The sequence below is a fragment of the Macrotis lagotis genome, chromosome 5, assembly GCF_037893015.1.
Source record: "Macrotis lagotis isolate mMagLag1 chromosome 5, bilby.v1.9.chrom.fasta, whole genome shotgun sequence".
Taxonomy (NCBI): Eukaryota; Metazoa; Chordata; class Mammalia; order Peramelemorphia; family Peramelidae; genus Macrotis; species Macrotis lagotis.
In genome coordinates, this window is record NC_133662.1 from 143,402,506 (window position 1) to 143,413,369 (window position 10,864).

Below are 10,864 nucleotides of genomic sequence, written 5' to 3' on the forward strand. Positions count from 1 at the left end.
CTGGGTCTCTTTTTTTCTTTTTTGGTTTTTGCAGAGCAGTGGGGTTGGGGTGGTTTGCATGTCACACGGCTGGGTGATTGTTGGGTCTACAGGGCTGGATGTGGGCTCGGGTGCTCGTGGCTCCAGGGCTGGTGCTCTGCCCATTTCACCACCTGGCCATACCTACAATTATTACTATTATTCTTTTTTTAATTTTAAATTTTTTTCTCTCCCCTTTACTTTATCGCACAAGCAAGTCTATATTCATGGGGGGGAGGAGTATTTTGTTTACTCTTATACAAGAATATTTTACTAATGTAAAAAAAATTTGTACAAAATGAGAATTAAAAAATAAAATTAAAAAAAAATAAAGTTGCTTCTGCAAAACTTCTGGGAGCTTTCCAGCTTTGGGGCACCATCTTGACTCTGCCCTGGAAGTCCACCAGTTCTTATATTTTTCAGTGAAAATGCTCATACTTTGACTAACTTGGATAGCATAACCAAGATTTTCTTTTTCATTTTTAAAATTTAATTTAGTCTTGTTTTATTACATTTGAGTTCCAAGCTATTTCCCTGCCTCCCTTTCAATCCCACATTACAGAAGTCCAATATTTGAAACTCACAAAAGTATATAAGCAAACATGTATGTTTGCATGGATTTATGTTATGTCTATATGCATAAAATCCCAGTTTTTTCACATCTCTACCAACATGGGTCATTTTCCCCTTCATTTCTTTTAATCAGTCTGATAGATTCGAAATAGTATCTCAAAGTCCTTTGAAATTGCACTTCTCCAGTCAATAAGGATTAAGAACATTTTTTATGTGACTAAGTATAACTTTGAATTCTTCCTCTAAAAACTGCCTGTTCATATCCTCTGACAATATTTATCAATTGGAGAATGAATCATATTCTTCTAAATTTGACAGAGTTCCCTAAATTTTTGATATATGAGGACTTTATCCAAGAAGCTGTTAATAAAAAATTTTTCCCAATTTTCTTCTTTCCTTTCAATCTTGGCTGCATTACTTTTATTTATACAAACCCACTTTAATTTAACATTTAACAAAATTATCCAATTTGCATCTCACAATGTTTTCCATAACTTGTTTATTCATTAGGTTTTCTGTCCATAAATCTGGCAATATGTTCCATGTACTTTTAATTTACTTATGATGTTTCCCTTTATGTATCCATTTTGACTTTATCATGGTAAATGGTGTAAGATGTTTCTAGTTTTTCCTAGATTGTTTTTCAGTCTTCCAAATAATTTTACCAAATAGTGAATTCTTGTGCCATCATTTGCTTCCATATTACACATCTCCTCTAGTCCACTGACTTAACCATTCTATTTATTAACAAGTAGCAGATAATTTTGACTGTCACTCCCTCATAATGCAATTTTAATACTTGGCACTGCTAGACCTCTCTTCTTTAAACTTTTTCTTTCATGAATTTCCTTTATATCCTTGACTTTTGTTTTTTCAAATAATTCTATTATTGTTCTAGCTAAAAATATTTTTGGTAATATAAATGGAATGGAACTGAATTTTAATTTAAGTAGCTTTGTCATTATTATTATTATTATATTGACTTGACCTACTCATGAATAATTAATATTTCTGCTTTCTAAGAGAATCTCACATCTGTTATTTGCCTAAATTATTTTATAATTATATCCACTTAGTTTCTGGTTTTTTATTTATTTTCAATGAACTATCTCTAACAATCTATTCTTGTAGATTATTTTGATATATATGAATTCTGATGATTTATCTTCTCCTATTGGTATTACAAGCATTTCTAGCATGATATTGAATAATATTGGCAATAATAGATACCCTGGTTTCACTCCTGACTTTTTTAGGAAGGCTTCCAGCTTATTCCCATAACAGATAATGCTTACGAATGATTTTAGGTAGATACTTCTTATCATTAAGGAAAAATCCATTTATACTTATTCTTTCAAGTCATCTGTATTGTATTTTTTCAAAAGCCTTTTTATCATCTATTCATATAACTATGTGATTTTTCATTTTGATATGATTTAATGATTTAATAGTTTTCCTATATTGATTCTGCCCTGCATTCCTGACATAAATTCCTCTTTGTTGAATGCATAATCATTGTGATATATTTTTTGTAATATTCTAGCTAGTATCTTATTTAGGATTTTTATGTCAGTATTTAATAGTGATCCATTGGTAAATAGTTTTCTTTTTCTGTCCTTGCTCTTTGTTTGGGTATCAGCACCAAATTTGTTTCATGAAAGAAATTTGGTAGGATTCCCTCTTTGCCTATTACTCTAAATAATTTCTTTTATATAGGAATTAATTGTTCATTAATTTTTTTGGTAAAATTTACTTGTAAATAAATCAAATACAATTTTTTCTCCTTTAGGAAGTTAATTTATGGCCTGTTCAATTACTTTTTTTCCCCAAAATAGATTTATTTAGATTTTATACTTCTTCTGTCAGTCTTGACAGTTTGCTAATCTTGTTAGTTTATGTTTTTGTAAATATTTTTATTTCACTTAAATTTTTAAATTTATTCTTATATGAAGATATTGGTTCTTCATTCTCAAAGAAGACCCTGATATTAGGAAAGTGAGGCCAAGACAAGCACGTGAGTTAGATTTCAATGGGGGGTACTGTGCTAAGTCACCAGTCTCATTTTTGTCCCCCAAAGTCATCTGGGTCCAGTAATTAGATTTGAATCAGGATGATTGGACATGGCTCTGGATTGAGGAAATCAGGGTTAAGTGACTTTCCCAAGGTCACTTGGCTAGGAAATGTCTGAAGTTGGATTCAAAGTCTTATCCTCTTGACTTCAAGGCTAGTGCTCTATCCACTGCATCACCTAGCTACCTTATTCTTATAGAATTAGGCAAAATTACTCCTAATAATTATTTTAATTTCATCCTCAATTTAAATTTATCCTCAAATCATTTTTGATGTTACTGATTTTATTTTTCTCCTCTTTTTTTAAAACATCAAATCAATCAATCAATGGGTTTTTTTCTGTTTTATTAGTTCTTTCATTAAATCAACTCCTAATTTTATTTATTAATTCAATGGTTTTCTTTATTTTCCAGGATTTAGAATTTGGTGTGAAATTGGGAATTTTGAATTTGTTCTGTTTCTTGGTTTTTTTTTTCCTTTGCAAACTACCAAGACTTTCTAAGATAATCTCACATCTTGAAAGGAGAAAAATCTCCTACTTCAGTCCTTCCAAAGTCCAGTTACTGTTCTCTGAACTGAAGACTAGGCAGTATGGAATTCCTTCAAGTGACTATTATCAGATAAGACATAGCACTTTGCAATTGATCTATAAATGTTACAGTTATTACTATTATTCCTAATGTGATCCTTAGATCATTATCCCTATACCTTTCACCTCTCTCATCAACAGATGGTAATCAGAAATTCTCATCTTACTAGAAGAAGTTGAGAATGTAGTGTACCAAGTAAATAAAGCCTTGGAAGGGGATGGGACTATTCCCTTCACCCAATGTCAGAATCTCTTCTCTTCCATAGCTACAGAGTCTTAGATTATTCTCTAAGCATCATTCCCTTCTGCTACCTGTTTTTGGTGTGGTTAAAAAGGAATCCAGGTTGTATCCTTGCTATAAGGAAACTCAAGTTGTAGCAAAGATATACCAGTCCTTCCTACTTAAATCCTTCTTTCTAGTTAGCTATTTTTAACTAACTTCCTTGAAGGCAAAGATCCAGTTGTTGTTACCTTTTTATTCCTAGCACTTAACATGAGGCTTTGTACATAACAGGATTTCAACAAATGTTATTTGAGTTTAATTAAATTGATCTTTGTCAATGGTACATATGTCCTGAGCTGCCTCTCAAAATCTGATTTGCTTTATTTTGAAGACAGTCAATACTACCTATAGATTCTCTAGAGAATTTCTTTTCTGAAGTTCCACAATCCTGATCATTCTAAATGGCTAAGATTTATGTGGCTATAAATGAGACTGTTCTTCTGGAATGAATAAGATTTTAAAGTTTAGAAATCCTCAAGCTATTCTCTAAACAAAGATGTGGGAAACTATTAATGTTTATATTGAAGATTCCCGAGAGGGTAACGGGTGTTTTTTTCTTTTTTGTTCCTAGCAGAATATGAATGGTAATATCATGTGAAATCACTACAGAAGTTCTCGTGTAACTACATAGAGGATAACAGCTGTGAACCCAGAATACTGAAGATTTGGAAAACAATGAAATGGTGGGGAAGTATTAAGCCATCATGCCTGTTCTTTCTGTGATTTCTAAAAGCTACCCAGGGATTAAAAAATAAATAAAATGAAATGAAAACCAAAAAATATCGTACTGAAGTATTAATTCTGAAAACAATCCTACAATATTTAAAATTGAAATCATCATCTACCTCCCCACATCTACTCTAGTTTTTTCACTCTCTTATGTTTTCCCCATCACCCAAATTCTCATTTCATTTATCTTTGCTTACATTCTCATTCTTTTCCCTCAAATTTGGTAGTTGCCTATTAAGGTCAATTTGATTTCCTTGCTCTTTTCCTGCCTGCCTGCCTGCCTGTTATCCACAATGCTTCTTCAGAAATTCATTACCTCTTACATGGACTTTTATAATAACCTTCTGATATTCCAATGCCAGCTTCTTGCCACTATTCACATTGCTATCAGACATGTTTCTGATCCATGGGTAGGTTTATAATGCTCTGTTTCCAAAAAAAGTCCCAGGGTTGTTGTGAAGATGAGATGAGATAACATTTGCAAAACATAGCACAGTGTTTGGTATATAATAGGTGATTAATAAATATGCTTGTTCTCTTCCATTCTTTTTTTTTTGCAAGGCAAATGGGGTTAAGTGGCTTGCCCAAGGCCACACAGCTAGGTAATTATTAAGTGTCTGAGACCAGATTTGAACCCAGATACTCCTGACTCCAGGGCTGGTGCTTTATACAATATGCCACACAGCTGCCCCTTCTCTTCCATTCTAAGGAATAATCTGGGTATAGTAGACAAGGGTTTTGCATCACAAGACTTAAAGGTAACCTTTAAGGATAGCAAAATAAACATAGACACCCCTCACTCTATATCCCCATAGTGACTGAAGAAAAATAGATGGTGGTTGAGAAGAGCAGCAGCAAAGACTGCAGTAGGGATGTTCAGCAGAGAAGCAGACAACCCCACCTTGATAAGGAAAATAGATGTTAAAATGGCATTATCAGCACAGTAGTACTGAAAATTTGAGCTGCTCGCCATATACTTACCCCGCTATTCATGTTCCCTCATCACATATATTCCTTTCATATTACTTGTTTCCTACTGGTGGTTTGGGAACCTATGAATGAGTATGAGAGAAGCACTCTCATTTTCACCAAGGATGTTAGAGAAAGATTCTTGTCTCATCTTTCTCTGAAATTTGATTTGAACTTGTATATCCTCTGGGAATATATAATATATAGGACTACTTAGAATTGGCAAATAGAAGAAACCTATTGTTCAGGGCTCATGAAATATGGTTTCATATGGCTATTGACCTTCATCCACAATGTACCATTAACCAGGGTGGCAGGGGGAGGGAATGGAAGTTATATGAGGAGAACTTAAAGGGCTACTAGCCTTCTTAACTTTCTAGAAAATTATCACTTAGTTGTAACCAAGGAGACCTCAAAATCTTTAGAACCACAGTTAATCCATGATCTTATCATTGCATACTTGAAACACAGAACCAACTTTAAATGAATCCTCTACACAGATTCTAAAGCTACAGAACTCACAAAAAGAAAGAATAAAACAGGTTCTCAATTCAAGATATCATGGAGGAATGTCAGTAAAGGTTTATCTCATAGGAGCAAAGGGGGAGTATAGCCTATTACGGGTGGGAGAGTTGGAATGTCAACAAGAGTCTCTTAGCCACAGATCAGCTCAGGTTCAGCTCAGCAAGCCAGTAGTACACCAGGCAAATAGTGAGGGTACCAACCCCAGCTCAAAAAATAAAATCTGAGCATCCAAAATACTGGTACAATAAGGAGGACTGGATTGGGCTACCCTAACACAGGAAACAAACTGCTAGGAACTATAAGCAATACCATAGGGAAGCAGTAATTCAAGGAGCAGACCCCTGTCTGGTTTGGAACTATATTCCCTGTGCCCCAGGAACAGAACTCAATTATCAAAATGATAAAAAAAAAAGCAATAACCATAGACAGCTACTATTCTGAGAGGATCCATAAAAACACCATCTCAGAAGAGAAAAGATGTGACAAAATACCAATATGTAAAGCATCAAAGAACTTTTTGAAGTGATCTCAAATCCAAGAAGAACTTTTGGAAGAGCTCAAAAAAGAGATTGCAATACCAAAGAGATGATGAAGAAAAATTAAGAAAATTAAAAAATTATGAAAAATTGATTCAAGAAAACAATACTTTTAAAAGTAAATTGGTCAAATGAAAAAAGAAATAACTCCTTTAAAAGTAAAAATGGATAAATAGGAAGGAATAGAACTCATCAAAAAGTAAAATTAACCAACTGGAAAAGTAAACACAAAAGTCAACAGAAGAAAATAAAACCCTAAACATTAGAATTGTCAGTTTGAACCTAATGATTCCATCAGACACCAAGGATTCTATCAAGCAAAACCAAAAGACTAAAAAAATAGAAGAAAATATAAAGTACTAAGGGAAAAAGACTGACCTGAAAAATAGAACCAGAAGACATAATTTATGAATTATTGGTCTACCTGATAGCCTCAATCAAAAGCAAAAAACTTAGACAAAAACATGCAGGAAATTATCATGGAAAACTGCCTGATATCTCAGAACAAGAAGATAGCATAGTCCTTGAAAGAATCCATAGTTCACCCCCAAAATAAATCCCAGCTAGAGTAGAATTGAAAGAGATCCAAAATAAAAACTCAAAGGAATATTGTAGTCAGCTTTCAGAATTCTATGCTCAAAGAGTAATACTCCAAGCTGTCAAAAAGAGAAGCAATTTAGATACCAAGAAGCCACAGTCAGGATTACACAGGACTTATCATCTGCAATCTTAAAAGATTGGAGGGCCTGAAATATGATAATTCAGAGGGCAAAGGATTTGGATTACAACCAAGGATCAACTACCCTCAAATTTAAGCATATTCTTTCAGGGAAAAGGATGGACTTAAAAAATTATTTATTTAGGGCAAAGGGCTTAAGTGGCTTGCCCAAGGTCACATGGTTAGGTAATTAAGTATCTGAAGTTGGATTCAAATTCAGGTCCTCCTGACTCCAGGACTAATGCTCTGAAAAAGTATGGACTTTCAATGAAATAGAAAAATTTCAAAATTATCTGATAAAATGATCAGAACTAAACAGAAAATTTGATCTTCAAATATAAGACCCAGGAGATGGATAAAAAAGGTAAATGGAAAGAAAAAAGAATGTAAGCAAATATGACTAAATGGAAAGGCACTATTTTTAACTCTTGAGAATTGTGTTTTTCTTAGGCCAGCTGAAAGAAACATAATTAGACAGAGGGTCTGGGTATTTCTCTTGGAGCAAGTGAAGGGAGGGTGTCCAGCTAAAGGTTATGAGTATAATTTGATTTTGATGTGATGATGCTTATGACTCTTAAAAATTGTAGGTCTATCAGGGCAGTTTAGTGGAATATACTTTAACAGTATGTGTGTAGGTAGAGTACTAGTAGTATAAAACAAGACTTTAAAAAAGATTATACTGGGAAGAGAAGGCATAGGCACAAGGACTTAATCTAGTAGAGGTAAAGTATGAAGTGTATTAAAACACTGAGTAAATCTTGCTCTCTGTACATTCCCAATTGGGTTTATAAATGTATTCTATCTAACAGGGATGTAGGAGGAAGCAGTAAAAAAGGACAGTGTGAGGTAGTCAAAAGCAAAACATTGATGAGGTGGGATAAGGGGAAAGGAGAAAGAAAAGTATAGGAAGGGGAAAGATAGGAGGCAGGGAAAGAAAAAACTTTTGCACAAATAAAACCAATTAACTCAAGAGGAGAAGAAATGCAGAAATCTAGAAAATAATTTTCACAGATTGTGTTTCTATAAGAAATAATCAGTGGATAGAAGTGGAAAAGCCTGGAAAGACTTGTATAAACTTATTCTGAGTGAAATGAGTAGAACCAAAAGAACATTATACACATTACCAGCAAAATTATGAAATGATCAACTATGATGGATGAAGTTCTTCTCAGCAATTCAGTGATGAAGGAAAGTCCTGTCATTAGAAATATCCTGAGATAAAGAAAATTCCAACCACCTCCACAGAAAGGAATATGGAGTCTGAATGCGGAATGAAGATACTATGTTCATTTTTTAAAACTTCTTTTATGTTGCTTCTTTCTTTCTCATGATCCCCCCCCCCCAGTTCCAATTCCTCTTTCACAATATAACTAGTGTGGAAATATGTTAAACACAATCGTACATGCAAAACTTTTTTCAGATTTTTCACTGCCATGGGAAGGGAGCAGGAACAGAGGGTCTTAGAAAAATGTGGATTTCAAAATCTTGCAAGAGGGGGAATGTTGAAAACTATCATTGCATGTAATAGGAAAAAATAAAAAAGAAGTAAAAAACAAAAAAAAGAAACACATATTTCTCATTTTTTTATGATTCTTGATGATGTTTTCCTATAAATCTTATAGAAAGATCAAACATGTATTGGGTTGTAAAAAATAAATTATATTCTCTCCCTCTCTCTCTCTCTCTGTATATACATAAATACAATACATATGTGTATGTGTGAGTACACACACATGTATGTGCACATGTGTGCACACATTTGTGGTGTGGATTGTCTCCCATATGTATGGCAGGAATGTCACTGTGTGTATCAAAGCAAGTCAGAATAAGCATTTTACCCTTTTCTGTACCCACTTTTCTCCTAGGAAAACTTTGTTTCCTATCATAAGGGAAAGCAGATTGCTAAGGAAAAAAATCTGACCATTCAGTTCTCCTCTAAAAGATGTGATACTAGACTAGATAACATCTATTTCCTCTCTTAAATATGAATCCAGGGAGATGTTATTTTCAGATGCAAGCTACCATCTGGTCACTGCTTCATTAATGGAGAGGAGGACCCCAAGCCTTATGTCTAAGACTTGACTCTCTTCCCACAAAATTGAGATTTAATAATGAATACACATGTGACATAGGAAAAACAAAATAAAACAAAAATTTATACAAATCATAGCAGAAGAAAAATCAGAAAAAAATATAAATAGGAGAGTATTTAACTAACAATGTAGTGAGGGAGTTCTCCCATTAGAAATGCATTATTCTCAACTCCACCAAGATAGTCTTAGATCACACTCAAGGCGAAGTTTCTGAAGTCTCTAGTGTAGAAACTGAGGATAGGGACATAATGAAGAATGCCAGATTCACTCATAAGCTGTAGTCTTTTTCCTTTAGCAACCTTAACTGGTATTGATATCACCCATCTTTTTTCTTGAAGCTGGAAGTTAGAAACATCTGAATAGATCACAGAACCTGAAGTGATGCAAGTGCCTCTCCCAGCAGAATTTTCCATTCTCCTGCTCTAATCAGCTTCCCTCTATTCCCAACTCAGACACAGGACATTGATCTCCATGAATGAAAGGAGAATCCTATACTAATGGGTTTTGGAACTCATGTTACATGTTAAGTGTTTGAATATAGTTGTTTGAATATTAACTCCCCAATTGAACTATGAACTCTTTGAGGACAAGGAGTGTTTTTTTGCCTTTCTTTATATCCCTGATATTAAGTGGTTACAACAAAGTTGCTTATTAAATGCTTATTGACTTGACTTTTAAGCCACAGGAAAACTTATTGAATGATTATGCTACCAATTACACTGATATTTAACTACTTACCACTGCACTACTCTTTTTTTGGGGGGTTTTGCAGGGCAATGGGGTTAAGTGACTTGCCTAAGGCCACACAGCAAGGTAATTTTTAAGTGTCTGAGGCCAGATTTGAACTCAGGTACTCCTGACTCCAGGACCAGTGCTCTATCTACTGAGCCACCCAGCCACCCCTTCACTACTCTTAATAAATGATCTTTCAATAGGAGTTTTCACTGGCATTTCAGTTCATTAAAAACCAAATTCTTTGCTTAATGTATATTTTGCAATTAAGCACATGATTTTCTCCCTTCCATCCCCACCCCTCCACCTTTTCCTTGTTGGAAATATGCTCAAATTATTTTTCTTTCCAAGAATTTTCTTCAGTTTTCTTCTCATGATTTTATATTCAAGTTTAAATTCTCTACAGGATCCTAAAATGACAGTTTGCCCATCATCCTGCCATCATCTGTAAGCCATATTTACTTCAATTACATTTAAACATATCACCTTATGACATCTCAAAGCTTTTAACATAACTTAGATGAAGACCTCATTATAGTTTGGGATATGGTCTCATTAATATATACATTAATTATATTAACAAAAGTTCTTTGGAACTGGATTACATCTGTCATCATGTGGATATATTAAGAAATTCAGTATGGTAAAAACAGAATAGTTTACTATTAACATTTTAAATTATTTAACTGGGACTTTGAGGGAAAAAAATTCATCATTTGTAATTTGGAGAATGTATATACAAATGAATCATAGTTCTTCTATGGTTCAGAGCAAGGTTAGTCAACCAGGTTTGAGATGTGGGGAAAATTTGTTATTTCTTTTTACAGATTCCTCCTAGAACTCTTTAAAAGAGTAATTCAGGTTTAAAGGAAAATTAAAAATTCCTTTAACGTATTTCAGATATTGAATATATTTAACAAATTTTATTCTTTTGTTAAGATATGTTTGATAATCAGAAAATATCTCTAAACTATTAAATATTACTTTTGTTTATCATGCCATTAAGTCACAGGATCATAGATCTAGAAC

At 33.6% G+C, this 10,864-nt stretch overlaps 1 long non-coding RNA gene across 2 annotated transcripts in view; it reads left to right on the forward strand.

Moving 5' to 3' along the window:
- The window catches only part of LOC141487983 (uncharacterized), a 162,959-nt gene extending 158,232 nt beyond the window's left edge, over positions 1 to 4,727 (forward strand). For both annotated transcript variants that reach the window (XR_012468556.1, XR_012468555.1), the window contains one exon: positions 4,108 to 4,727. This is a non-coding gene — a long non-coding RNA (uncharacterized LOC141487983). The remainder of the gene's footprint in view (positions 1 to 4,107) is intronic.
- The last annotated feature ends 6,137 nt before the right edge of the window (positions 4,728 to 10,864 follow it).